The sequence below is a fragment of the Oryctolagus cuniculus genome, chromosome 13 (assembly GCF_964237555.1).
Source record: "Oryctolagus cuniculus chromosome 13, mOryCun1.1, whole genome shotgun sequence".
NCBI lineage: Eukaryota > Metazoa > Chordata > Mammalia > Lagomorpha > Leporidae > Oryctolagus > Oryctolagus cuniculus.
This window is the reverse complement of record NC_091444.1, coordinates 68,090,482-68,117,362: the sequence shown is the minus strand read 5'-3', so window position 1 is coordinate 68,117,362 and position 26,881 is coordinate 68,090,482. Positions and strand designations below refer to the sequence as shown.

At 44.5% G+C, this 26,881-nt stretch overlaps 1 protein-coding gene across 2 annotated transcripts in view; it reads right to left on the bottom strand.

The window, feature by feature from the left end:
• The window catches only part of FAM107B (family with sequence similarity 107 member B), an 80,313-nt gene extending 57,242 nt beyond the window's left edge, over positions 1 to 23,071 (bottom strand). Inside the window, exons 1-2 of one of the 2 annotated variants that reach the window (XM_008268120.4) lie at positions 22,886 to 23,071; positions 22,248 to 22,294 (exon numbers count right to left, since the gene is read on the bottom strand). The gene's annotated coding sequence lies outside the window, so the exon portion shown is untranslated. The remainder of the gene's footprint in view (positions 1 to 22,247; positions 22,295 to 22,885) is intronic. The other variant, XM_008268122.4, reaches the window with a different exon arrangement.
• Between the last annotated feature and the right edge of the window lie 3,810 nt (positions 23,072 to 26,881).

Sequence of the window (26,881 nt, the reverse complement as noted above, 5' to 3'; positions counted from 1 at the left end):
GGAGTTCACAGACAGAAGTGGAAACCTGCAGGTCACAGTCAGTGAGCGCTGAAAAAGCCCAAAGGTGGAAAAGCACTTCCCAGGTTGGGCCGTACAGGAGAGTCAGACTCTCATTCCACGGCACTCTAGCACTCACATTCATTCATTCCACTTCACTATATACAAATGAGTCTCAGGACACGACAACAGCTGTCCAAATAAAACAGTCAGTGTGGAACTCAAGGAGGAACATCAGGACTCCCCAAAATGTAAAGGAGCCCATACCAAAATGGAACAGGGGAGACATATGGGGTGCTCTCCAAAACCATAACGTTACCACAATGGCACACTAGAGCCGGGACTTCATCTCGCCTATGCCTCTACTCCCTCACACCCCATTTTCCAGGAAGTTAAATGAAAATAAGACTTTACAACTTCTCATCAAAGAAGGTTAAACATTCTCTCCCTCTTTCCTCTCCTTCTCTTCTCTTACCAGTCCCTGCCACCAAGGCCTTAGCAGGGGCTGCTATCCCCTCGGGAGGCCCCAAGACACAAAAGCGGGATCTTCTGAGGGACTCCAGGCAAGGAGGTGTGATTACAGATGCTGTACTGCACAAATGTTCTAGAGCTCGCAGTATTAGCTGATCACTGCCAAAATAATCTTGAGCACAAACTGAAAAAGAGCTCTGAAAAATGTAATGCAGAATATTACCTAGAGTTCAATTAATAAATAAATAAAGAGATGGCAGCCACGCTCCTCGAATGAGACAGGTAAACCTTGGGCTCACGAGAGAGCCTCGTGGAAGTCAAAACTTTGGTCAGTACCTTCACTCACATACAACATACACTTCTCTGCAACCATGTGCGTGTAAGCAGAGTGACTACTCACACACTATTCACCACAACACCCTGAGTGTGGATGAAGGCTTTATTAGTAATGAAGCCTGGGCTGGGCTCATCCACGACAAAACAGGAGGCACGTTCTCCCTCTGTATATTGTACCACACAGGTAGTTCTCTTACCATTATGACCCACGATTCCTCATGAAGCATCACATCAAACAGGCAGGATCACTTAGGTAGCATCACTGTCCACTCCTGCCTAGTAGTGACCTGCTGACCTGATTTTCCCATGTGCCAGTTCGATTCCTGACTATAACAGCATCTCTCACTCTTACTGCTCATATCTTCTCACTCACTTTCACTTCCATCCTGGGCCCCTGGAAACCTAGCTTTGCCACAGCACACTTCTTTGCTTCTAAGAACCCTGCCTGTCCATAGATCCCAAACCTCTGCTCACTGTGCCACTGTCATGGATTGAATGTTTGAGGCACCCCCCACAAAATTCATATATTTTAAGTTCTAATCTCCAATGTGCTGGGTATTTTGAAGTAGGGCTTTGGGAGGCGACTCAGCTATAAAGAATGGAGCCCTTAGAAGAGACAAGAGAGATGATCTCTTTCTCCATCATGTGAGCACAGCAAGATGACGGCCTTCTGAAACCAGAAAGGGGCCCTCATGAGACACTGACTCTGACAGCAACTTAATCTTGGTCTCCTGAACTGTGAGAAACAAATGCTGGTTATTTAAGTCACTCAGTCTACAGTGTTTTTTTTTGTTTGTTTGTTTTTTGTTTTTTTTTTGTTTTTTTCCTTTTAAAGATGCTTTTATTTGAAAGGCAGAGAGGCACAGATAAAGAATCTTTGATCTGCTGGTTCAGTTCTCAACAGCTAGGTCTAGCCAGGACAAAGCTAGAAGCCAGGAACTCCATCCTGGTCTCCCATATGGATGGCAGGGGACCAAGTATGTAGGCCATCATTTGCTGTCTTCACAGGTGCATTAGCTAGCTGGATCAGATGAAGAACAGCTGAGACGCAAACTGGCACTCTGACATGGGATACCAGAATCACAAGTGGTAGCTTAACTCAATGCACCACAATACCAACCCACTCTACAGTATTTCAAAGCAGCCTGCCAAGGTTTGAATATCTGCCTTCCCCTATCCACTCAGGAATCTGGGCCCCAAAGTATTATGTTAATGGTAATAAGTCATTGAAAACTTAATCCAATTACTGTATTTAAAGGTGTAGCCTTCTGGAAGTGACCAGATTGGATTAGGCTGTTGGAGTGGGGTCATAATCTAATCACCATGGCCTCAAGTACTCCCTGTCTCTTGCAGTATGATGCTCTGTGCCACTACAGGACTCTGCCAGCAGGAACACTGTCACCAGAGGTCAAACCAGTGGACTGTAAACCTCCGGAAGTGTGAGCCCAAGCAAACCTCTTCCCTTTATAAGGCTAGATGCCTCAGGCATTTCATTACAGTGATGCAAAGCTGACTAATACACAGCCCAAAAGGACTAGACAGCCATTCATATCTTTGAGCCTAGCAGTCTCTCCTCTCCTCTCCCATTAGTCCCAAGAACTCTAGTTTTGCTCTCCACTGCAGTTTCCAACCTATCTCTATAACCTACTGATGCTTATAAAACTGGCCCAGCACCTCAAGTGCAGAACATCCATGAAGGTGGTACAGGAGAAATAGGCATTAGCATTCACCCCAAACCTTTTCTTTAAGTGGGGGGTGGAATTGAAGTCTACTCCATAGGGTGATCAGGTAAGGTATCTCCTATGCTGACATACTGAGACACTAACTTGGGGGGAGCACACACACAGGGAGAACGCTACAGTTATTAACACCTGCACATAGGCAATGTGCCAGTTGCTCTATCTATATGCCCTACCTCATATTCACGTTAGAGATGAGAAAACTTGAGCTCACAGAGGTAAAAGTACTTAACCCGGGCTGCCCAAGTCATATTCTTCCTCATGTGCCAATGTCAGAAAAAAAAAAAAAAAAAAAAAAAAAAGGAAACACAAGCCTAGAAAGGCCTAGTGAGTAATGGCAACATGAGGAGCATTCTTCCACAAGCACAAGAAGAACTCAATAGTTAACGACAGAAATGCATTCTCACTTATGTATTTAGAAATAATCCATATATATTTATCCAATCATAGGAACTTGTTTAGCCCTACAAGTCAAAATGTTGAATACAGATAGCACTTGGCTAAGACAGCTCCCATCCAGTTAAATAAATGCCTAGGCTTTTGTTTGCGGTATGAGAAACTACTTGTAATGTTTAGTATTTTTAGACTTTCTAATTGTAAACACAAGAATCTCTTGCATACTCATCAAGAAAGGCAGATTTGGGGGATTACAGAATTTTAAACATTGTTATTCTTTTTCCACAATAAAATTCACGATCATCCTAGTAACTAGGAAGTTTGGTTTCCTGTTCTTGTATTTATAATTTTGTGGTGACAACTGTCTACATATGTAGTAGGTAGGGTAAGGCAAGATAAATGACAACAAAGGAAACTACTAAGACTAAACCAGAAGCCAAGGCAGAGAGTTATAGTCATAGACATACACTAAGAAGCGCTGCATCCTGAGTATCTCAGCAGTTCTGGGCTTCAGTTTCATCTTTAAAGTTAGAATTAATATGTTCCCTAAGGCCCTGCCTTGCATTCATTCCTAGGATGACTGTTGAAAATGCCAGTGTGTGCTGATTACTAGAGCAACTCACTTCAAAGAAATGGAGGGCTGTGTATTTGAAGATTACCAATGAATCACCCATGAATAAAAAATAATCTATCTTCATTTTAAAAATCACATAAGTGGGCAAGACATTAGTAAACAGAGAGAATAAAGTCTGACAATTAGTCTGAAGGACTATAAATAGGGTTAGTCTGCTCAACGCTAGAATGCACCAAGAAGCACATGCGTGCCACATTTTCCAGACAGTACGGGAAAGCTGTTTTGTTTCTAGCATAAATGAAGATGGGGGAAAATCACTCATGGTAGAATGAATCATCTCACACTTCAGCTCTAAGTATGAGACAGGAAGCTCATGAATTGCAATTTAGAGTCATTTATAAACAAACCTTGTCTAGGCATATATATGGATAGCTGCAAAGCCCACTATGTTTTTACTTTATCACAAACTGTTTAAAATCACCAATGGACCACAGTATCAACCACTTCCAATGGATATTTTCCTGACATATAGGCAGGGTCTTCTCATTCTCTCCTTCTCCTGTGTATTCACTTAAAACTGATACACACCTCTGTGGTACCCATAACATGGGCAACCTGAACAGACCATCTTAAGAAACACAAGGCACAGCCAGTGCTGTGGCTCAATAGGCCTGTGGTGCCGGCACAGCGGGTTCTAGTCCCGATCAGGGCACCAGATTCCGTCCCAGTTGCCCCTCTTCCAGGCCAGCTCTCTGCTATGGCCCAGGAGTGCAGTGGAGGATGGTCCAAGTGCTTGGGCCCTGCACCCGCATGGGAGACCAGGAGAAGTACCTGGCTCCTGGCTTCGGATCAGCGCGGTGTGCCAGCTGCAGTGGCCATTGGGGGGGGTGAACAAATGGAAAAGAAGACCTTTCTCTCTGTCTCTCGCTGTCCACTCTGCCTGTCAAAAAAAAAAAAAAAAAAAAAAGAAACACAAGGCTAGGACCAACGCTATGGCATGGTAGGCTAAGCCTCGGCCTGTGGTGCCAGCATTCCATATGGGCGCTGGTTCTTATCCTACCTGCTCCTCTCTTGACCCAGCTCCCTGCTGATGGCCTGGGAAAGCAGTACAAGAGGGCCCAAGTGCTTGGGCCCCTGCACCCACGTGGGAGACAGAAGAAGCTCCTGGGTCCTGGTTTCAGACTGGCTGAGTTCCAGCTCTTGCAACCATTTGGGGAGTGAACCAGCACGTGGAAGACCTTTCTGAATTCCCTCTTTCTTACTGTAACTCTACCTCTCACATAAATAAATAAATAAAAATCTAAAAAAAAAAAATACCCACAAGGTTAACAATCAGAAAATCAACATCAGACACCTCTCAAGGCCAGAGGAGTGACTTTTCACCTCCATTCCTCCATATTCACACCACCTCCAAAAATAGGGGTATACTTGACTTCATGAAATCTCAGCTTTAGGACTGAAAGGGAAGGGAAGAGGAGGAAAGGAGAATGAGGGTTCCTGACTGGTCCCAAGATAATTCCTTGATGATATTTTCAAGTATTTGAAGGATTAGTGGGGATTAAAAAAAAAAGAATGATCAAAAATTACTTTTTAAAATTTTGGTTGGCACAGTGCACTTACCAAAAGAAGCTATCAGTTCAAACTTAGCTATGTTTTATCCATTGATATCACTCAAAAACTATCTTGAATGCTAAGAAGCCAGGCAAAACTACCCATTATTTCAATAATACTTATTATATCTAGTGCATCACCTTCTATTGACTATGTATACAATAAATTAAAGCTGGTCTGTCTTCTCTTTTTGTTTTAGTATAGATCATATGAGTATTCCCAAGGCAATGGAAAGGGAATTATTATGGACCTTTACATTCCTTTAATATGAAATTTTAAAATAGGAGCAGGCATTTAACATTGCAGTTAAGACGTCTATCGGAGTACCTGGGATTGATTCCTGGCTCCAGACCTGATTCTAGCTTCTGACCAAGAGGACAGCAGAATTGGCTCAAGTAATCAGGTTCCTGTCACCCATGTATCAGCCCAGCCCAGTCCCAGTTGTTGCAAGTATTTGGGGCGGGTGGGGGGGGGGGGACAAATCAGTGGATAGAGCCATGGTCTCCTGTCAGTCTATCTCTTTCTTTTTGTCACTCTCTTCCTCTCAAATAAATAATATTAGTAATAATGACAATGATGATGGTGGTGGTGGAGGGACAAAGGGATGAACTCATGAGCAAATGAACTGGAGGGCAGCACCACAGTGGTTAAGAGTCCATTCTCTGAGTGTGTAGAGCTGAGTTCTGTGAGATCCTAGATAAGTCACTCAATGTCTCTGTGCTTCAGTGTCCTCCTCAAGACACAACATCAGAGTGTGGTGAAGATCAAGGGGGAAAAAAACGATACACTTAGAGCACTTAGCAGGTACAGGAGTACTCAAGTATTAACGATCATAATTCTGGGATGAGTTTGGTTCCAACTCTCTGGTCAATTACTATGTGATCTTGGGCAAGCTACTTAACACATAGAAGCGTTGGGTTAGTCTCCAAAAATCAGAAGTGTAGATTGGATGATCTCTTGATTTTATGGCTTCCCCAAGCTCAAATCCTCTTTAACAACACCACATCACTTTAGTTTCTCAGTTTTATATGACTTACTGATCACAGCCATGATTTATTTGATACCAAGCATCTGCTCACAAGCACAGCTCCTAATTGGAAAACTATGCCCACAGGAATTCTGCCTAACTCCTAGAACCTGCTTCATGATGATCCTTTGTACAATGTGGTTTCTAGGAACACCACGTGGTGACTGGGGATGCCTGTCCACAATAGCAGAAATCAACATATTTCCATTACAATGGCCTTCAAAGGCTGAGGTTAACCCAAATCAAACTGTCAGTGTAGTATGCTGAGGTAGATGTGGTGATGGAGCACACACAGATTAAAGTCGTTTGCTGAGACCATGCTCCTTTAAAAGGGACTCTCAGTTACTTCCTACTGGAAACACTGTAATAATCTGTTCTCTTAAAACACTTTTTTCTAAATTTTATTTAAGTTATACAAATTTCATGTATTTCAAATATACAGATTTAATCCAAACACTTTTTAAAAAATATTTATTTGAAAGACAAAATTACAGAGAAGCAGAGGCAGAGAGAGATGGATAGAGAGAGGTCTTCCATTCACTGGTTCGTTCCCCAAATGGCCACAATGGCCAGAGCTGGGCCAATCTGAAGCCAGGAGCCAGGAGCCAGGAGCTTCTTGTGGGCTCTGATGTGGGTGCAGGGGCCCAAGGACTTGGGTCATCTTCTACTGCTTTCCCAGGCCTTAACAGAGATCTGGATCGGAAGTGGAGCAGCCAGGACAGGACTGGAACTGGCACCCATATGGGATGCTAGCACTGCAGGCAGAGGTTTTACCCACTATGCCATAGCACTGGCCCCAATCCAAACACTTCAACAGTGAAGTTCAAAACTGCCTTTGAAGGTCCATTTGTTTTACATACTAGCAGAACAGATACAAATCTACTTCATATTTATCTTTCTCCTTTTGCTTTTTAAACTCATTAGTTACTAGAAATAATTGTCATTTCATGCCAGGAAATTTAAAATGATTATTGAAAAGGATATTTTGTAATGGTCCACAGGTGAAGTTGTATCTCAAAAGCCTATTTCATACTTTTCCAACATAAGAGGGTGAACCGGCATCCAAGTTATGTGAATAATGGAATTAGCATACATGACAGAATATTGCTATTAAACAAGACCTAGGAGTTAAATTAACCTGACATTCATAAAACAACATTCATAAGATTGTACAAATGGTAATTTGCTATAATGATAGAAAGTACCTACAGTGACTGGAAAAGCCAAGCCAATCTTTGTGTTCCTTTATTAATTCTCTAATGTCCCTAAGCTGCATCAATGTTGACAATTTTCACAGATACCCTGGCCAGTTTAATCTCATCTTACACTCACTAACATTCTTATTAAAAGAACCAACAGGGGCTGGCACTGTGCTGCAGCAAGTTAAAGCCCTGGCCTGAAGCGCTGGTATCCAATATGGGTGCTGGTTCTAGTCCCAGTTGCTCCTCTTCCAATCCAGCTCTCTGCTATGGTCTGGGATAGCAGTAGAAGATGGCCCAAGTCCTTGGGCCCTTGCACCCGCATGGGAGACCTGGAAGAATCTCCTGGCTTTGGATTGGTGCAGCTCTGGCTGTTGTGGCCATTTGGGGAGTGAACCAGTGGATGGAAGACCTCTCTCTCTGTCTCTACCTCTCTCTGTAACTCTTTCAAATAAATAAAATAAATCTTAAAAAAAAATAACAATCTCTAAAGAAATAAGTATGTAAGCAAAATTCATCAATGGATGCTAAGGTAGTGGGAGACGAGGTTGAATGAAAAGTTCACAACACAAGGATGAAGCTGCCACCACAGGGTTCAATGATCCATGTTAGTATCACTGCCGATAAACAGACACTTTCCTGACATGACACAACACAAAGTAAATGGCACCACGACCAACAACAAATTCTGCCAAAAAAGCCCAACATGTTTCTAATCGAGCTTTAGTGCAAGCTTCCAGTTTATAGAAATACAGGGACTAGGGGAACACATTTTGAAAGAAAACCAGCAGCCACATCTTAATGTGGGACACACTATTTGATGTCTTCATATCAACAGCATGGGGAGAAAAAGGTAGGGAAAGAGCTCTTCTGGATTTATAAAGCTTTGAGAGGCATCACAATAAAATGCACTGCGTAGACTCTGTTCAGATCCTGGTTCCAAGAAACCAACTGAAATAAATGTTGGGGAGGTAGGGAGTTAGCAGATCCTGCGTCTTCCCCTATACCTTGCCATTTGATTTCTCAAACCATTAAGCCACTCATTAAGCCGCTCATCAGTTGAAGGGTAGGGTCCAGCAGCACAAACTAGGCTAACAGCCACAGATGGCTGGGCCTCAGCCAGCTCAGGACAGGGAAACTCGGCAACAACTCATAGTTGGCAAAACCAGAGACAGTTCCCGGGGTCACCTAGAAAGAAATTTACAGGTTCTTCTCCCTGGCGAGTTTGCCAATACTCTGTAGTAGTCTTGAGCTTCATCCGAAAGCCATTTAAATAAAAATCCTAGTCACTATTCTGAGTAGGGAAATCAGCATTTCAGGCATGCGAAGCCCCTATGAAGCAAGACGGGAGAAAAAGCCATGAACAACACCCAAGTAGTTACTTAAGATTTTGCATTCATAAACAGTGCACTACCCATCACAAAACCTCCAAGAATCTTTTGTTGTTGCTTTTTCATCTATCCTATTTTTTAAATAACTGAGGTATAACCTATGTACAGCGCACATGTTACAGTATATCCCCATTTCTACTGCCAGCTATTTTATTTGGTTTGGTTTTCCAATAGTATACCCCTTCTCCTCTAGACATGAAACAGACAGAGGGATCCTGGAATGGACAAAGGAACAGATTGGGACCTGGTTCCAACTGCCACGAACAGCAAGCTGGTGGCCTGAGCAGCTACACCTGATGTCCTCCCAGGGCACAGGGATTAAAGCTAAACAAATGACTACATCAACTAGTGTCACGGCTTCTTACCACACCATTTCAATCTCTACCTACTTCTCCCTAAGCTACTGGCTCAAGTCTGAAGGATTTTTCACTTGCCACTGCCCAGAACTGCCCAACAAGTGTGGAAACAATGGTTGTCCTTTTTCACTAATGACTAAGGCCTAGTCTTTTACCAATTAATCTTCTCTTTAAAATTATAGAATCCTCTGTGGTTCTAACCACATAAAGAGAATAACAAAGATCTGGAAACAACTTTTTCAAGTTAAAATGTAATATTATTTTTTTAATTCTTGAAACTAGAAATTCTTTTTTTTAAAGATGTATTTTATTTATTTGAAAGACAGAGTTGGCTGGTGCTGGCATCCCATAAGGGCGCCATGTTCTAGTCCCAGTAGCTCCTCTTCCAGTCCAGCTCTCTGCTGTGGCCAGGGAGTGCAGTGGAGGATGGCCCAAATGTTTGGGCCCCTGCACTTGCATGGGAGACCAGGAGCAGGCACCTGGCTCCTGGCTTCGGATCGGCGTAGTGCCAGTCATAGTGGCCATTTGGGGAGTAAAACAATGGAAGGAAGACCTTTCTCTCTGTCTCTATCTCTCACTGTCTATAACTCTACCTGTCAAATACATAAAAATAAAAAATAAAAAAATTTTAAAAAATGGAAGAGTTACAGAGAGAGAGGTCTTCCATCTGCTGGTTCACTCCCCAGATGGCCGCAGTGCTTGGAGCTGCGCTGATCCAAAGCCAAAGGAGATTCCTCTGGGTCTCCCACGTGGGTGCACAGGCCCAAGGACTTGGGCCATCTTCTACTGCTATCCCAGGCTACAGCAGAGAGCTGGATTGGAAGAGGTGCAGCTAAGACTAGAACTGGCACCCATATGGGATGCCGGTACTTCAGGCCAGGGAATTAACCTGCTGTGCCACAGCACCGCCCCCCTCCCCAGGCATTCTAAAATAAAAAGTAGCTTCTTTATTAAACTAGTAAAATAGATTAGAATTCAAGATTCCTAAAAATGAAAGATATAACCGCTCTGGAAGAATATTCTATTTTATAAAGTTAGAAAAATGTGACCCTGGTAAAACATGTACTAGCAGAAAACATGGCAGAATCCAGATGTTAATGAACTCAAATGTTAATGAATCCAGATGTTAGGCTAGTCCTTATTCTAAAAAGTTGATTGCTCATCATGGCCGTAATCAGCTCTTTCCAAACTACTTGTGGTGTGTGAAGTGTTTAAAATCTTCCCCAAAATTTCAGGACTATTGTGATACACAAAGAATGCCTCTGCTATACAGAATATAAAATATTCCAATATGGATTATATGTGGATAGAAAAAATACTGTTCAAATATAAAATTGTTAGAAAGAGGGAGAAATATATTAATACATAATACCATTATATAAACATCTTAAAAATTCATGATGCTTAATTGAACTCTATTAATAATAAGATAACAGCCTGGAATGCTTCATTAAAAATAGTATTTTTGGTAAACACAATATTAAAAACACAACTTAAATACACAAGCTCTGTTTAAAGACATAATTAAAGGTTTTTAATTTGATGCCATTTCCCGGCTCCCGGCTTCAACCTGGCCCAGTGCCAGCAACTGCAGCAGCCATCCATGGAGTGAATCAGTGGATGGAAGATCTTTGTCTGTCCCTTTCTCTCTCTAACTCTCTCAAATAAGCAAATCTTAAAAAAAAAAAATTAAGGAAATAAAAACACAATACCTAAGAAAACTACTTCACAAATGGATCATTTATACAACTAATTTCCATATGGTAATGCCAAAATAAAAATTCAGTACAATCTCCTCACAGGAGTCTAAGCTCTTTATGAACTAATATGTCATAAGCTTTAAACAGGTTAAGAGAACCCAGAGGAGCAGTTTACAGGCTGAGGGGGTGACAACTCAAGTCAGGTGGCAGGGCCTGAATAGTTGAGCTATCACCTGCTGCTTCCCAGGATACGTAGTAGGAGGAAGATGGCGTCAGGAGCCAGAGCCCAACATCAAACCCAGGCACTCTGACTGGGGACAGGGACATCTTCACTGTCAATTTAACTGCTTGGCTAAACGGCCACCCTGAGAAAGCTTTCATCTCCCGGCTTTGGCTTCCTCATATGTAGAGCACTCATAATGACACCTCCCTCAGAATCATTTGCAAGTTCACAAGACACTGAACATAATCATGACTGACACACAATAAATGCTCAGTAAATGCTAGCTATTATTCTTTTTATTCTCATCATAAAGCACATCTCAGTAGGTCTGTTTTCTCATCAGCACGGAGTTCTTTCAGACAAAGGCCAAAAACATTTCTTAAAAGCAGGTGTGTTCTGCAATATCAGCTGCACCTCAGTAACATTATGCTATAAAGGGGCTGGCCTTGCGGCAGAGACAATTAAGCCACTGCCGGGAAGCCTGTGTCTCATATCACAGTGCTAGTTTGAATCCTGGCTGCTCTGCTTCTGAACCAGCTCCCTGTTACTGTATCCTGGAAGGCAGCAGGTGATGGCCCAAGTGCTTGGCCCCCTGCCATCCATGTGAGAAACCCAGGCTGGTTCAGCTCTGGCATTTGGAGAGTAAACCAGTAAATGGAAGATCAGTGTTTTCTTTTTCTCTTTCTCTTACCACCTCACCCTCAATTTCTTTGCTTTTCAAGTAGAAATAAACAAACACATTTTTTTAAAAACATACTGAATGAACAAAGATGAACACAGACCAGGTCAGAATGTATATTTTCATGTGTATGAAATTTCTAGAAAAGACTAAACTCTAGAGATGGAAAAAAAAAAAAAAATCAGTGGTTGCCTAAGACTGGGAATGAAAATGAAAACTAACTCCAAAATCTAAAACTGGACTAAGTGATAGCTGCCCAAACTCCTAAGTTTACTAAAAATTATGGAGCTGTACACTTCTCACAGGCCAACTGTGTATAAGTTATACCTCAAGAGAGCTATACTAAAAACCACCACAGTGGCTGGCATTGTGGCACTGGGGTAACGCTGCTGCCTGCGACACTGGCATTCCACATAGGCACCAGTTGGTGTCCTGGTGGCTTTTCTTCCCATCCAGCTCTGCTAATGGCCTGAGAAAAGCAGCAGCTGATGGCCCAAGCTGATGCCCACGTGGGAGACCCAGACGAAGCTGCTGGCTCCTGGATTCAGCCTGGCCAGCACTGGGCACTGCAGCTCTCTGGGGAGTGAAAGAGCAGATGGGAGATCTTCTATCTCTGTGTCTCTCCCCCTCTCTCTGTAATTGTGACTTTCAAAATCAATCAATCAATCCTTAAAAAGAAAAAAAAAACACTCAGCAGAAACATTTCTAGTGTGTTGGTGTAGGTACCTTCATATCACTCTGGCATTTTGTAAACTTACACATTTAGAGTACAGCAAAGATGGCTGAAAAGGCCTGGACAGATCGGGCTTGGATCCTAAGCCTGTCCCAGCTTCTTGACTCTGGGCAAAATTTGTAATCCCTGGTCTCCACATCTATAAAATGGGAATAAAGGGCCAGTGTTGCTCGGATCTGGCTGAAAAGCCCATGAGAGTATTTCAGGCATGGAAAGCCAAGACACTCTGGCAAAAAGATCTCTGTGAGTGAGATCCCAGTGGAAAGAACAGGTCTTCAAAGAGGGAGGTGCCTTTCTCTGAAGGGAGGAGAGAACCTCCACTTTGACTATGACCTTGTCTAAACAAGATAAGAGTCGGAGAACTCAAGGGGCTTCCATAGCCTTGGAAACTCATGACTGGTGCATAGGGAGATTACTGATGCCATAAACAGGAGTGTCAATTTGTAAAGTCAACAACAGGAGTCACTGTGCACTTACTCCTCATGTAGGATCTCTGTCCTTAATGTGCTGTACACTGAGGCTTAATGCTATAACGAGTACTCAAACAGTATATTTCACTTTGTGTTTCTATGGGGGTGCAAACTGTTGAAATCTTTACTTAATGTACACTAAACTGATCTTCTGTTAAAAAAAAAAAAAAAAAAAAGAAAGAAACTATCAAGTCCCAACTTGACTCTCACTGGGATTAAACATGACAATAGGTCTGATCTGATTTCATCATCATTTAAAAAAAAATCATCTATTATTTTTCACTTTATGTTTCTGTGTGGGAACAAACTGTTGAAATCCTTACTTAAGGTATAATAAGCTGATCTTCTGTATACTAAGATAATCGAAAATGAATCTTGATGTGAATGGAAGGGGAGAGGGAGTGGGAAAGGGGAGGGTGGTGGGTGGGAGGGACGGTATGGGGGGGAAAGCCATTGTAACCCATGAGACGTACTTTGGAAATTTATATTCATTAAATAAAAGATAAAAAAAAAAATAGAGTAGATGGTGAAGACTAATGTTCCACATTATAAAAAAAAAAAAAAAAAAAAAAAAAAAAAAAAAAAAAAAAGGGCCAGTGTTGTAGCTTAGCAGGTAGAGCCGCCACATGCAATGCTAGTATCCCGTATGGACACTGGCTCATACCCAGGCTGCTCCACTTATGTTCCAACCCCCTACTAATGTCCTAGAAAAAGCAACGGAAGATAGTCCAAGAACTTGAGCCCCTATCAGCTATGTAGGAAACCTGGAAGAAGCTTCCGGCTCCTGGCTTCGGCACAGCGCAGCCTTGGCCATTGCGGCTACTTGGTGAGCGAATTAGCGAATAGTAGATCTTTCTGTCTCTCCCTTTCTCTGTAACTCAGACTTTCAAATAAATCTTAAAATAAGTAAGTAAATAAATAGGAATAAACTGCCTAATTTCAGAAGCTGCTGTCAGCATTATACATAACCTCAGCCAGTCTGCTATCAATAAATGGTATCATCTTTCATCCAGTGGCTGAAGCCAATAACCTAAGTGTCACTCAGGATTCCTTTCTGTCTCACATATCACCCCCAATCTGTTAGCAAGTCCTGATGATTCCACTTCCAAAGTAGATGAAGTATCCAACCTCTGATCACCAGCTCCGCCTCAGTCATCAGAATACTCCTGGTGGCTCTGCAGTCTGGCCTGCCCTTCACAGCCAGAAAGATATTTAGAAAACGCAAAGCCAATCTCTTCTAGCGCTGCTCAGAGTTTGCCTGCCTGCAGTTTCCCCATCTGCCATGTCCTAAGCATACCAGGCGCCCACTGGAACCTCATCTCCTTTGCTGCCCTGCACACCTGGCTCTGTCCACACAGGCCTTCTTGCCATTCTTTCAACATCAACTCCTGTTGGCCTCTGGGCTTCTGCACATGGATATCAGAGTGGGGCTCACCCCTTTGCTTCATCCAGATCTCAAATGCTCTTCAGAGGCCTCAACCTATTAGAAATATCACCTCTTCTGGCATTACACTGCAGCCCCCTGACCTGACTTGGCTGTCTTTATGGCACTGCTCATGGGAATTACCTTATCTATGTCTTTCTCTACTGTCTGCCTTTCCACCAGCAAATCAACTTCATCCACCACCTTCTCCACAGATCTCCAGAGTCTGGAAGCATGCCTGGCATATAACAACATTCCTTAAATACCTGCAGAATGAACAAATGTCATAAAAACTTAACACAGTGCCTGGCTATACAAGAAGTGCAACAACACTGCTATTGTTAACATGTTTATCATTACTGCATCTCACAGATAGTATGGGAACTCTTATAGGTCATCGGACTAAGCCCGGTCAAACTCTGAGTCTGAACATCTGTTATTCTGACAGTGTCTCAGCACAGAATAACTGAACAGACCCACCACAGCAGGAGCCTTCAGGACACATTCATGATAATCCTCACCACTCCAGGCCACCTGCACTAGAGGGGTAGTCCACCTGTCATGAGAATTCCAGTGTATTCCCTCAGCAGGCAACTTACACAGGGCGCCTCACCCTGTGTAGAAAGCACACGGGCTTCTATCTCGCCCTCAAGACAATCCCACAAGGTGCGTAAACATGATTATCTCCATTTTTACAGAGGAGGAAGTTGGAAGACAGAAGAAAACAGTCTGCTGAAAAATCATGTAATAAATCAAGGTGAACCTGAACCTAGGATTCTGAAAACTAAGTCTAGGCCTCTTTCTAACACATTATACTATCTGTGCATCCATTTTAAAAAGAAAGAAAGAAAAATAAGAGACAGCCCCTACCACAGTTTTACTTACTCATATAGATGGATTTGGGGGGAAAAAATGTTCTAAAAATAAACTTATCTTTTCATTGAATTTTCCATGAACTTTTTGAAGTTTCTTTGTATTTCAAATGATGCCAAGTCAGAAGGGAAAGATCACTATAAAATCTCTCTGTGTATACATATCCATATTGACTTTCTTAACTTCCTGCAGGGCACGGGAATCATAATACATCTACACTAGTCATAAACAACTGCAAGATTTTATAAAACAATTGGGTGGTTTTTAAACTCCAATGGCTTCAAAGTCTGGATAAAACATGGCTTTTCACATTAGTTTTTATGGAATACAGTCTAATGGCTCCTATGTTAACATCAACACCAAAAACTTTAAGTCACATTACAATATATACTTTCTTATGATACCTCAGGAAGAATATCAAAACGTGTGTCCAAGGATAGAATGAAATCTGCTATTTCTACTATCAAAATTAGGTTCTCTTTAAAACTCTCCTAAAGGTATGAAGAGACACTGAGAAACAAGGTAAAGAGAAAGGGACAAAGTCCCCTACCCTCTCCAAGTGTCCATATGTTAGCATCTTGACATCACTGCCAGCTGTATTACTAAAATTCTGGGTTGAAATGCTACAAAAAAATCTATTAAAGTCCTTGACCCATTTTTAATGAGGTTATTGGTTATTTTACTATTGAGTTATATGAGTTTTTTACATATTTTGCATATTATCCTTCATCAGATACATGGTTTGCAAATATTTTCTACCATCCCCTAGGTTGCCTCTTCACTCTGCTGTTTGCTCTGTAGAATTATTTAAGTTTGATACAATCCCACTTGCTTTTCCTGCCTGTACTTCTGGTGTCATAGCCATGAAACCATGGCTAAGATCAAGGTCATGAAGGTTTTCCAGGAATTTTGGAGATTCAACTTACCTGCCCATTCACAGATGAATAGGTAAAGAAAATGCAGTGTATACACACAATGGAATACCACGCAGCCTTAAAAGAAGGAGATCCTACAATATGCAACAGCATGGAAAACTCTGAGGATATTACGCCAAGTAAGCCAATCACAGATGGACAAATACTGTTTGATTCCATGTATATTCCTATGTTGTGTAAATAGTTAAATTTACATACTCAAAAAGTGGAATGGTGGTTGTCAGGGACTGCAGTGAGAGTAAAGTGAGGAATTCCTAACCAATGGTCATAAACTTTCAGTCAAGCAAGAAGAGTAAGCTATAGATACTGGCTGTAACACTCAGTGCCCATAATTATCAAAATTATTTTGTATGCTTAAGTTTTATTCAGAGGGATGATTTCATGTTAAGTGTCCTCACCATAATAAAATTTAACAAAGAAAAATTTTCAAAAGGCTGCAGGCACCTGCAATGCCTCATTGCCATGGTTTGAAATAGCTTATGTTGTGACTGGAGGCTTATAATACCAGATGGCGATATCGTAAGAAAAGAGGTAAGGCCTGTGGGGAGCTCCTTAGGTCACTGGAGCTGTAAGCAGCTCAGATGCAATACTGAGCTCCCTGGGGCAGTTGCTGTGAAACGAGCATCCCTGACACCACACCAGATCTGTGCTCCTGTATGTGCGTGGCTGCCAGAGGGCCCACACCAGAATTTGGCCCATGCAGATGCCAAGCCCTTGAACATCCAAAACAGTGAGCTAAATATTAAATAAGCAGCCTATGTTAGATATTTCACTATAGCGATGAAAAGCTGACTCATATATTGGGCTTCACGAGTTAAGGACTTTATGCCCCCAGATTTGCTCTTACCACGCCAAGTACATCTCACAAATTGAAATTTAGAGGGCTTATGGGTCTTGGTGGAGGTCACAAAGTTCAGACATGCCTGACTCAAAACTCCAAACCTCTCCCCTACACAACAGTAAGAACTGTGCCTGTTCCACATCCCCACTCCTCTAGCCCAGGGTTGTGCTGAGCAGGGTTGATGTCCCTGCACAACTCAGCTGACAGTGACAACAAAAAGGATAAGAGAAGAGAAATTTGGCTGGCACCATGGCTCACTTGGTTAACCCTCTGCCTGCGGTGCCGGCATCCCATATGGGCGCCGGGTTCTAGTCCCGGTTGCTCCTCTTCCAGTCCAGCTCTCTGCTGTGCCCCGGGAGGGCAGTGGAGGATGGCCCAAGTGCTTGGGCCCTACACCCGTATGGGAGACCAGGAAGAAACACCTAACTCCTGGCTTCAGATCGACGCAGCTCCAGCCATAGCGGTCATTTGGGGGGTGAACCAACGGAAGGAAGACCTTTCTCTCTGTCTCTCTCTCTCACTGTCTATAACTCTACCTGTCAAGTAAATAAAATAAATACATAAAAAAAAGAGAAGAGAAATCCTCCAATCCACGTGCTGACGAGCACCATGAAGCGGACAGCAGGTCTAGAGCTTGCATTTTTTTGCTACCTGTATTTTTAGAGGAAAGTTAACATGGGATTGTTGGTAGAAAACAGAAATGAAAGATAAGCATATTTTTGTACAAAATTTTGAAATCTGTAAATACTAGGGTATCTCGAAAAGGTTTGTAGAAAATACATGTGACAAAAAAATCTATACATGATTATGTATGAATTTTGAAAATTTCTGTTCCAAAGTAACTTTCAATTCCATTTTCACATGAACTTGTTGATGTATACTGATACTTAAGCCCAAAGGCTGGCCAGGCTCAGCATAACCCAATAAAGACTTCCAAGTCTCATGACAGCTCCGTAGTTATTCACCAACAGAAGCAGAAACAGTGCCACTGAGCAGCTTAGAGTCCTCTGCCATACCAGGGGACTCAACTTTTTTTCCTTCCTCTTTTTCTTTTTTCTTTGTAACTTATTTGAAAGAGAGAGAAGGAGAGAGCATGAGCTCCCATCTGCTGGTTCACTCCTCAAATGCCCACAAATAGTAGGACTTGGCTGAGCCAAAGCCAGGAGCCAGGAGCCAGGAGTCAGGAGTCAGGAGCCAGGAGCCAGGAACTCAATCCAGGTCTCCTACACAGACAGCATGGACCCAGTAAGCAGATCACAACAGGCAGGAAGCTGGACTCTGGAGCCAGAGTTGCATATTAAACTCAAGCACTCTGATGTGGGATGCAAGCATCTATGAAGCCAAATGCCTGCCCAAGGGGGCTTTTCTTACAGCCCGGTACTCTCTGCCACAGCCTGGAACCCCAAGGCTTTGCTGGGTGGAAAGCTCATTATAGTCTCCAAACCATGCCTCCCCTGTTACCCACACACACTCGCACACACCCCATCATGGAGTGCAGGCCCCAGCTCCTGCTGTGCTAATGCAGTCCACTAGCTACTCCACCTGGACTGACATCTCTGCAGAACTGCTTTACTGCAGAGTCTGCCTTGTGCGAGAGCAACATCCCTTCCTGTTTTCTTTCCTACAGTTCACCCGAGTTAGAAAAAACTTCAACAAGTCCCCCTACGCTCCCCCACAAATCCTCACCCCTTCATCTGTCACAGAACCTCTGGAGGGCACAGGGCAGAAGGCTGCCTCTGGCATAACACTGTCCTTACTCCTGGAAATCCAGGCTGGCTCGGGACATGTGACCCCTCCATAATGGGGTGACTGGCCTTGAGGTTTACCTTCAACATTAGAACGTGTTCTAACCCCTTAACCAAAATCTAGACAAAACCAAAGTTCGTGTAATCTGTTCACCCAAGCCACTAGCGGTATGTTCCTAACTAATCGGCTTTCCTTTATCTCCATGCTTCGGCTCCACCTCACCACTCAGACACTCAGCGACACACGCTTGGCTGTGATTTACATCACTCTTTCTACAATACCTGATTCATGAACTACTCTATAGTCCCTTCACAGCTCTGGATAAAACTGCAAGTTTACACTTTCTGTGAGCTTTTGTACAATTCTTCCTATAGTGTACTCACCTGCCCTGTCACAGGACAGAGAACCCACAGTCTTGTAAATGGCAGAAACTCAGTGCCTGGCATCCAAGAGGCAGTGTCTGCTCCGAAGAGGGGATGAAGAGGCCCGTTTCCCCCATCAGCCTCAGACATGGCCCCTTTTCAATCTAGCTTGACTAAATGGCAACCTAAATCAGTCTGCCAAACAACTGGATTTCTTCCACTGATAGGGTGCTGGGATCAACAGTGTTAGATGGGCAAAAGCATCAACTCCTTTCCAGCTAAGTACCCAGGGTGAGGAAAAGTTCACGTGAGTAAGGCCTCGTGCTTATTCCACTAGATAGGAGCAGGAGAGAAAACATGTTTGTTTCAAGAAGGAAAAGCAAAATGAGGCCAAGACCAGACAAGGGTACTACACAAGGAAATGCAGTGAGGCCTGGTGGGGTCAGCCCAGTAAGCACCCAGAGGACACCAGGAACACCCATTCTCCAGACTGAAAGGAGGGTGAAGACTCCCCACATCTCCTGGGACTTCCACCAACACCCAAAATCAAAACTTCACTTAGCCAAATCCCCTGACCCACTCTGCCCACATTGGCCCACCATCTCAAAGGAGGAAGCAGATGCAATATTAAAAATAACATGAGAATGGGGCCAGTACTATGGCGTAGTGGGTAAAGCCGCTGCCTTCAGTTCCGGCATCCCATATGGGCGCCGGTTCTAGTCCCGGCTGTTCCACTTCAATCCAGCTCTCTGCTATGGCCTGGGAAAGCAGTAGAAGATGGCCCAAGTCTTTGGGCCCCTGCACCTGCATGGGAGACCTGGAGGAAGCTCCTGGCTCCTGGCTTCGGACCAGTGCTGGTCCGGCTGTTGCAGCCAATTGGGGAGTGAACCATCGGATGGAAGACCTCTCTCTCTCTCTCTGCCTCTCCTTCTCTCTGTGTGTAACCCTTTCAAATAAATAAAATAAAGCTTTTAAAAAAATAACATGGGGATGTACTACAAATTTTGTTTCCCTCTTTCAGTCAGAAGAAAGTCTTCGAATCCTCAAGCATTCCCAAAGAAAATTGTAAAAACTGTTTCCACCTTTAGTGTGCTATCCTGAACAATTAAAACTGAAGGAATGCACAAATGGATGAACAATTAACATCATGCATCCTCCTACAGTTCAGGAACAAGACTTCTCACATACTTCCCTTAAGCACAAACCACTGTCTACTTTTAACCATCCAAAAACAGGATCTTCAGTCCCTGGGCAGGAGGCTGCCCACCACAAGCAGCACAGCAAGTCCACCATGCTGGACCACTCCTACAGTTTTCTCCTCTGCCTCCTTTCAAGTAAGACTGACCAAGAGCAAAGCTCCTCAACTGTGACCTCAGGTCCAGCATGACTGTGCCCTTTACATCCTCCAAGGCAGCACGGCAGGGCTGAACATTAAGATCTGGAGATTCTGGTATTTTCCACTGGAGTTTCTTTTGATTTTAAAACATAGAATGGCATCAAGTTTCCTGAAGGGATACTGATCATTGCAGCATGCTGCCTCTTTCACTCATTCACTGGCAGGTCACTACTTCCCTGAAACCCCACCCTAGGCGTGCATGAAGATCAAGGAACCCCAAACTGCAGATTAAGGAGCCCCAAACATGCACCTGATGGTACAAAACCACAACTTCCTTCTTGCAAGTTTTTCTAACTTCAGAAAGTATTGCATCATCCCAATGAATAAACTACTTCTAAATGATTGTCTCAAAAGATCTCTTTATACTTTACGTATCAGAGAATTAAAATATCTAAAAATCAAAATATCTAATGACAAAAGCATCCAGTGGTCAGATATATGGCTAAATAATGATTTTCCCCCTAGAACAAAGGCACTCAAAATTCATCATCACTCAAAGGGAAATCCTTATTTTACTTTCTCAATGCAAAGTCTTCCAGAAGAAAGCATGTATCCCACTGTAAAATCAATGTTATTTTTGGCTCTACTAAAAATAAATAAATAAATAAATAAATAAAGAGTTGCTCTTCACTGGATATTTCTCATGAATCTCAGAACACAATTTTACTTTTTATATATTTTAATAGCTGAAAGACTTCTACTAAGAAATAAAACCAATCCCAAACTATCCCTAAAATTCAAAAAAGTTTGTAAAACTTTGTCAATTCATTCTTTCAAAAAAAGTGGAAATTACATGTTCTCCTATCTTCCCTCTTCCTTCTGTACAGGGTGTGATTTGCAAGGCTTTACGAAAATATATTCCAAAACAACCTTTCAGTCTCATCACAGGTTAAAGCAGCAAAGCATGATAACAGGTCTTCAAAATGTTTGTGCATATTACAAAACAAGTAATTCAAGGATCTCAAGGTGCTTTATACCAAAAATAGATTTTATCTTTCAATGCCATTTACCAAGAACTTTTTGAAGTATCCTGTATTGCATAACTACCACTGTTATATACCATATTTTAGACTGCTGTAACTGGTAAAGGCTAAGAATCAGTAACGTCTTTACTTTTTTCAGTAATGTCTTTTACTTTCTCTCTGTGACACACATACAATAATCACACACACATACTATGACTGCCAACCATAAACCAAGCAAAGATGCCTTCATCCTCATGGTGTCTGGAGACACTGGAGTGACTGCTTTCCTATATATTTTTATAAAATTTTAATAAGTACATACAATTTTATAATTAAAATTTTTTAAAACTTAACTACTGGCGCTCAGAAATCTGTAGATGGGTAAAGTCAGGCACTATTTTAACTCAAGGCCACTTGGACAGCTAAAATTTCCTAAGCGATGGAGGGGAAAGATGGCCAGAGGAGAGAAGCGAGGTACCTGTTGCAAATCTCCAGTAGAAAAAGGTCAAGGCTAACAGGCCTCATCCCATCTTTTCTATATGTTCCTCCAATCTCACACCATTCTGATCAGATAACTTTGTTCTACTTCCACCCTTGAAATTCCTTCCTTGGAGGGAAACCCATGGTTGGTACCTTGCCCTTTTAGAAACTAAGATCTACAATTTAGTGTCTCAACAAGTTTCCTCTTCCAATTTCACAGGGACTGATCCCCATTCCCCAGACAACATGTTAAAACTTGGCCATACCCGTCAGCGCCTTTACTAGGGACCTCAACATGCTGGGGGTGGGGATTTTCGGACTTACATTTTAGGACTTCTTGGGTGTAGCCTTCACCCCATGCATTGGGTTCACTGGAGCAGAAAGGAAGAGAGGGGAGTCCAAAATGGGAAAGTTACTTACACACCGGAAAGATGTCGCGGTCGCCTTCTCCAGCGGGGCCAAACCCCCCGGGGGCCTTGCCTTTGTCTGACGGGCAGGGACTGGCGTCGCGCCCTGACCCCGTGGGACCCGCGGACAGCGAGGGGCGAGCGGGCGCCGAGGACCCGGCATCTGGCCCCGCGCGAGGAACCTGGCTGCGCAGCGCAGGCCGCTCCCGGTAGCGTCTCTCGGTTTGCAGGGCCGAGGAGGCAACAATGAGCACAGCGGCAGCCCGGGCTGCGTTCCCTCGCCAGCTCCCCGCCGCCCCTCGGCCGGGGACCCCGCCCGGGCCCCGCCGAGCGTCGCTCCTGCGCCCCTGGACCTCCCGGGACGCGGCGCGGGATGACCCGAATTCCCGCCCGCCCCTGGCCGGCCGCCTGGGCGCACCGCGGACCCCCGCCCCCCGGCCGCGCGCGGATCCGCCGGCCGCCGGCCGGGAGCGTCCCTCGGGCCGGGGGTTCGGGCAGGCCGCCTTCCGCGCCCCTCGTCTTTGTGTGCAAAGTAAGTGCCGGGGGCGAACCTACCTCGAAGCGCACAAAGGCGCGTGGCTCCCTTCCCCGCTCGCTCCGGGTGCCCGTGGCGGCGCCCAGCGGCCCGACTGCGCGGCAGCGGCGGCCCGGGACGGCTCCAACAGCGGCTCTCTGGGCCGGGACAGCGAGCCGGTCTGGCTCAGGGCGCCTCTCACACCCCGCGGCCCCGCGCCTCCGAATTAAGCGGCGAGGCGTTCCGGGGGCGGGGCGCTGCCGCTGAGTCACCGCCCGGCCCCGCCCCCGCCTTCCTTCCGCCCCGCTCCGGCCGCTCCCGCGCTCCTTGGGTCCAAGCTAACTGCGCGCCACCCGGGGAGCAGGGTCTTGGTGCACCGGAGTGGCTTGCCGCTGCTTGGAAAGAGAAAAGGGAATGTTGGAGGAAAAAAGACTAAATGATTCTCACTTGGCTAATCCTCTGCCTGCGGCGCCAGCATCCCATATGGGCGCTGGGTTCTAGTCCCGGTTGCTCCTCCTCCAGTCCAGCTCTCTGCTGCAGCCCAGGAGGGCAGTGGAGGATGGCCCAAGTGCTTGGGCCCTGCACCTGCATGGGAGATCAGGAAGAAGCACCTGGCCCCTGCCGTCAGATCCACGCAGCTCCGGCCGTGGCTGCCATTTGGGCAGTGAACCAACGGAAGGAAGACCTTTCTCTCTGTTTCTCTCTCTTTCTCACTAACTCTGCCTGTCAAAAAATTAATTAATTAATTAATTTAAAAAATTTTTAAAAAAGACTAAATGATTCCAGTTAAGAGAGAAAAATGGGGCCGACGCCGAGGCTAATCCTCCACTTGCGGCGCCGCCGGCACACTGGGTTCTAGTCCAGGTCGGGGCGCCGGATTCTGTCCTGGTTGCCCCTGTTCCAGGCCAGCTCTCTGCTGTGGCCTGAGTAGGGGGGCAGTGGAGGATGGCCCAAGTGCTTGGGCCCTGCACCTGCATGGGAGACCAGGAGAAGCGCCTAGCTCCTGGCTTCGGATCAGTGTGGTGCAGCGGCCATTGAGGGGGCGGTGAACCAAAGGAAAAGGAAGACCTTTCTCTCTGTCTCTCTTCTCACTGTCCACTCTGCCTGTCAAAAAAATAATTAAATAAAAATTTTAAAAAAGAGAAAAAATGGGCCTAGGATGAAAGAGATTTTCTGACTCTGCCTCCCTTTCTGCACCCGGTCTCTTACTTGGTGTCTTGCCTCCATGGCCACCACACACGTGATGCTCAGAGAAGACTGTCCCCATTGAAATCCTGCCAGTACTTCTAGCAAGAAAACCCAAAAAGGGAAAAGGAAACACACTTGTGGTAATTGTGCAAGTTTGCCATCAGGCAAGGCCTTGAAACCCACTGTGCTCACAAAAATCAGAAATCAGAAAATCAGACCTGGGGATTTGTTTTCCTCGCCAAAGGGTAGTAGGAGATTTGAGGAAGAAAGAGTTTCCTTTACCTGTTTTTTCTCTCTGATTTTCATTTTCTTCCTGTCTCTTACAGCAAGTTGTTTCTCTGGCTGACTCTGTGGCTCTGAGATTAACCCCTGAGTCATAAGCAGGCACAAAAGCAGGATCCGTTTCAGAGTAACCATGAGGAGAGCAGGTTGATAGATTTGAGATGACACGCTTTTCAGTGCTCGTGGAAATGTATGACTATGGGTTTGTTTATTGGGGAAGTTTTTCTGACTAAAACACCTTGAGTCATGATCATGCAGACAAGTTGTGTACCTGTTCTAGATTTTGGTGAACAAATCACTCACACCACCTAAGGACCTGGCAGAAACCTGCCGAGAGGTGGGATCACCTGCCACAGAATGTAGGCAGAGTCCTTTCCCTGGCTCCTGGAGCTGACTGCACCACCTTTGTCCAGTGTTTCCTCCAGTTCTTCCTTCACATGGGTCCTTGCATTGTATGTCTGTTCTTGACAATGGTGCCTGTGCTCACAAAAATCAGAACCTGGGATCCAGCCTAGATTTCTCTGCTCCCCACATCAGCACCAACTCCCAAGTCCTGTGCTTTGTTCAGGGTGCTGGGCTGTGCCCTTGACCCACTGGCACTGCCACACTGGCTCTTGGCTTCCTTTGCTACACTGTGGCAAGTGTCTCCTAGCTGGCCCCTAGCCTCCAATCTCACACATCCTGTTCCTCTCAATTTAAAACATGTAGATTACTTGGCCTGCTCTGCCTCCTACCCTTTCGTGGGTACCCAGTTCCTGCCACATGAGCAAGCCCAAAGTCCTTGCTGAGTGCCCTGTATGCAGCCCACTTCTCTGACACCACCCTGCCAAGTTGTGTGTGCCCTTCCTACATCCCCCAACACCCAGGGCTCTCCTCAGAGGGCTGTACTTGCTAAATGGCCCTGCTCTGTGACTATGGAGCCTGGGAGGAACAATGGGAATGCCTCTTAGTTATGCTTTTCTACAGGTTCCCACTTCTGTCTGGCAGGACTTCTCTCCCGGCCCCCAGCAGCTCCCCTCTCCTCCGAGACCCGGACTACTCTGAAAATCCCTCTCCAACCTGCTTAAAATGAGTGCAACTTTTCTGTCCTTCCTGTACCCAGCACAACACTGTAATTATTGCTCTGTATTGTAAATATGTGCCTCCTTGAGCACAGAATTTGTGCTGAATATATGTGCATATCTCCAACATATTCATGGGAAACAGAGTCTCTGGCATATAAGAAATGTTACGGACTGAATTATGTACCTCCTAGAAATACATATGTTGAGCCCCTGACCCCCAACATGAAGATGTAGCATGTAGGGAAGGAATCCGGGTTACAAAGACCGTAAGGATGGGGCCCTACCATCGTAGGTCATGTGACCTTATCAGAAGAGGAAGAGATACCAGTGCTCCCCCCACCTCTCTGCATACACAGAGTCCACGTGAGGACACAGTGGGAAGGTAGTCATCTACGAGCCAGAGCAGAGGCCTCACCAGAAACCAACCCACTAACACCTTGATTTTGGATTCCAGCCTTCACTACTACGAGAGAATAAAATGCCCAATCTGTAATATTCCCTTAGAGCAGCCTCGTCAGAGTAATATAAGAAACATGCATCAGAGTTCAGATTCCAACCTCAGTAAGGCAGTAACCCACCAGTGAGGCTGATTTGTCTCCCCAAAGCAATCTGCACAAATTTTATGATAACAAGCCATTCGACAGAGGGTCTGGATGTGATAAGGGACCATTCCCTACCCTCAGAAAGAAACAGAAAAATAAAGCTTGTCCTATAGGCTGAAGTCTAAATGCCCACAGTCTTCAAGCCATGATCTACCCCCATTTATACCAAGGACCAGAATTTCTTTTAAACCAAAAACAAATAAATGAAGAGCAAATATTTTACTCTCCCCCACCCCAATTCAAATGTTTATTAAAATACAGCAGACCAATGGCAATTTATTAAACACTGTGTTTGGGGCTGAATATTTCAAATCGCTAGGAAATCTTAAGAGAGATTTTGATCCAGGTAAAATCAAGTGTCCAGTTTGGTTTAAGGCTCCTGGAGCCACTGTGAGCAAAGTCTGAAAAGAAGAACTTTAAGGGGCCCAAATCCCACGAGGGAGACCCAGAAGAAGCTCCTGGCTCCTGGCTTCGGATGGGCACAGCTCTGGCCGTTGCGGCCATCTGGGGAGCAAACCAGTGGATGGAAGATCTCTCTCTCTCTCTCTGTCTCTACCTCTCTCTGTAACTCTGTCTTTCAAATAAATAAAATAAATCTTAAAAAAGAAAGAAGAACTTCAAGGCTATGGACTAAGGTGATGTTTTTATTTGTACCCATACACCTCTCTGCCTGGAACCTGGGTGCATGATAGATGTTTCTTAAAAGAATGAGCCTGACATATCAAGGCACAGCTGGACTTCCAGGGTGACACCAGGGACCAGCAGACTCTCAGGTCCGATTCTTATAGACTCCACCTGCTGAATGTGGACAGCACTCTGGGAAAAGTCATGTGGACCAGTGAGCCAGGAACCGGTCATGCTGTGATTTTTTTTTTTTTTTTTTTTTGACTCCTGAGTGGAT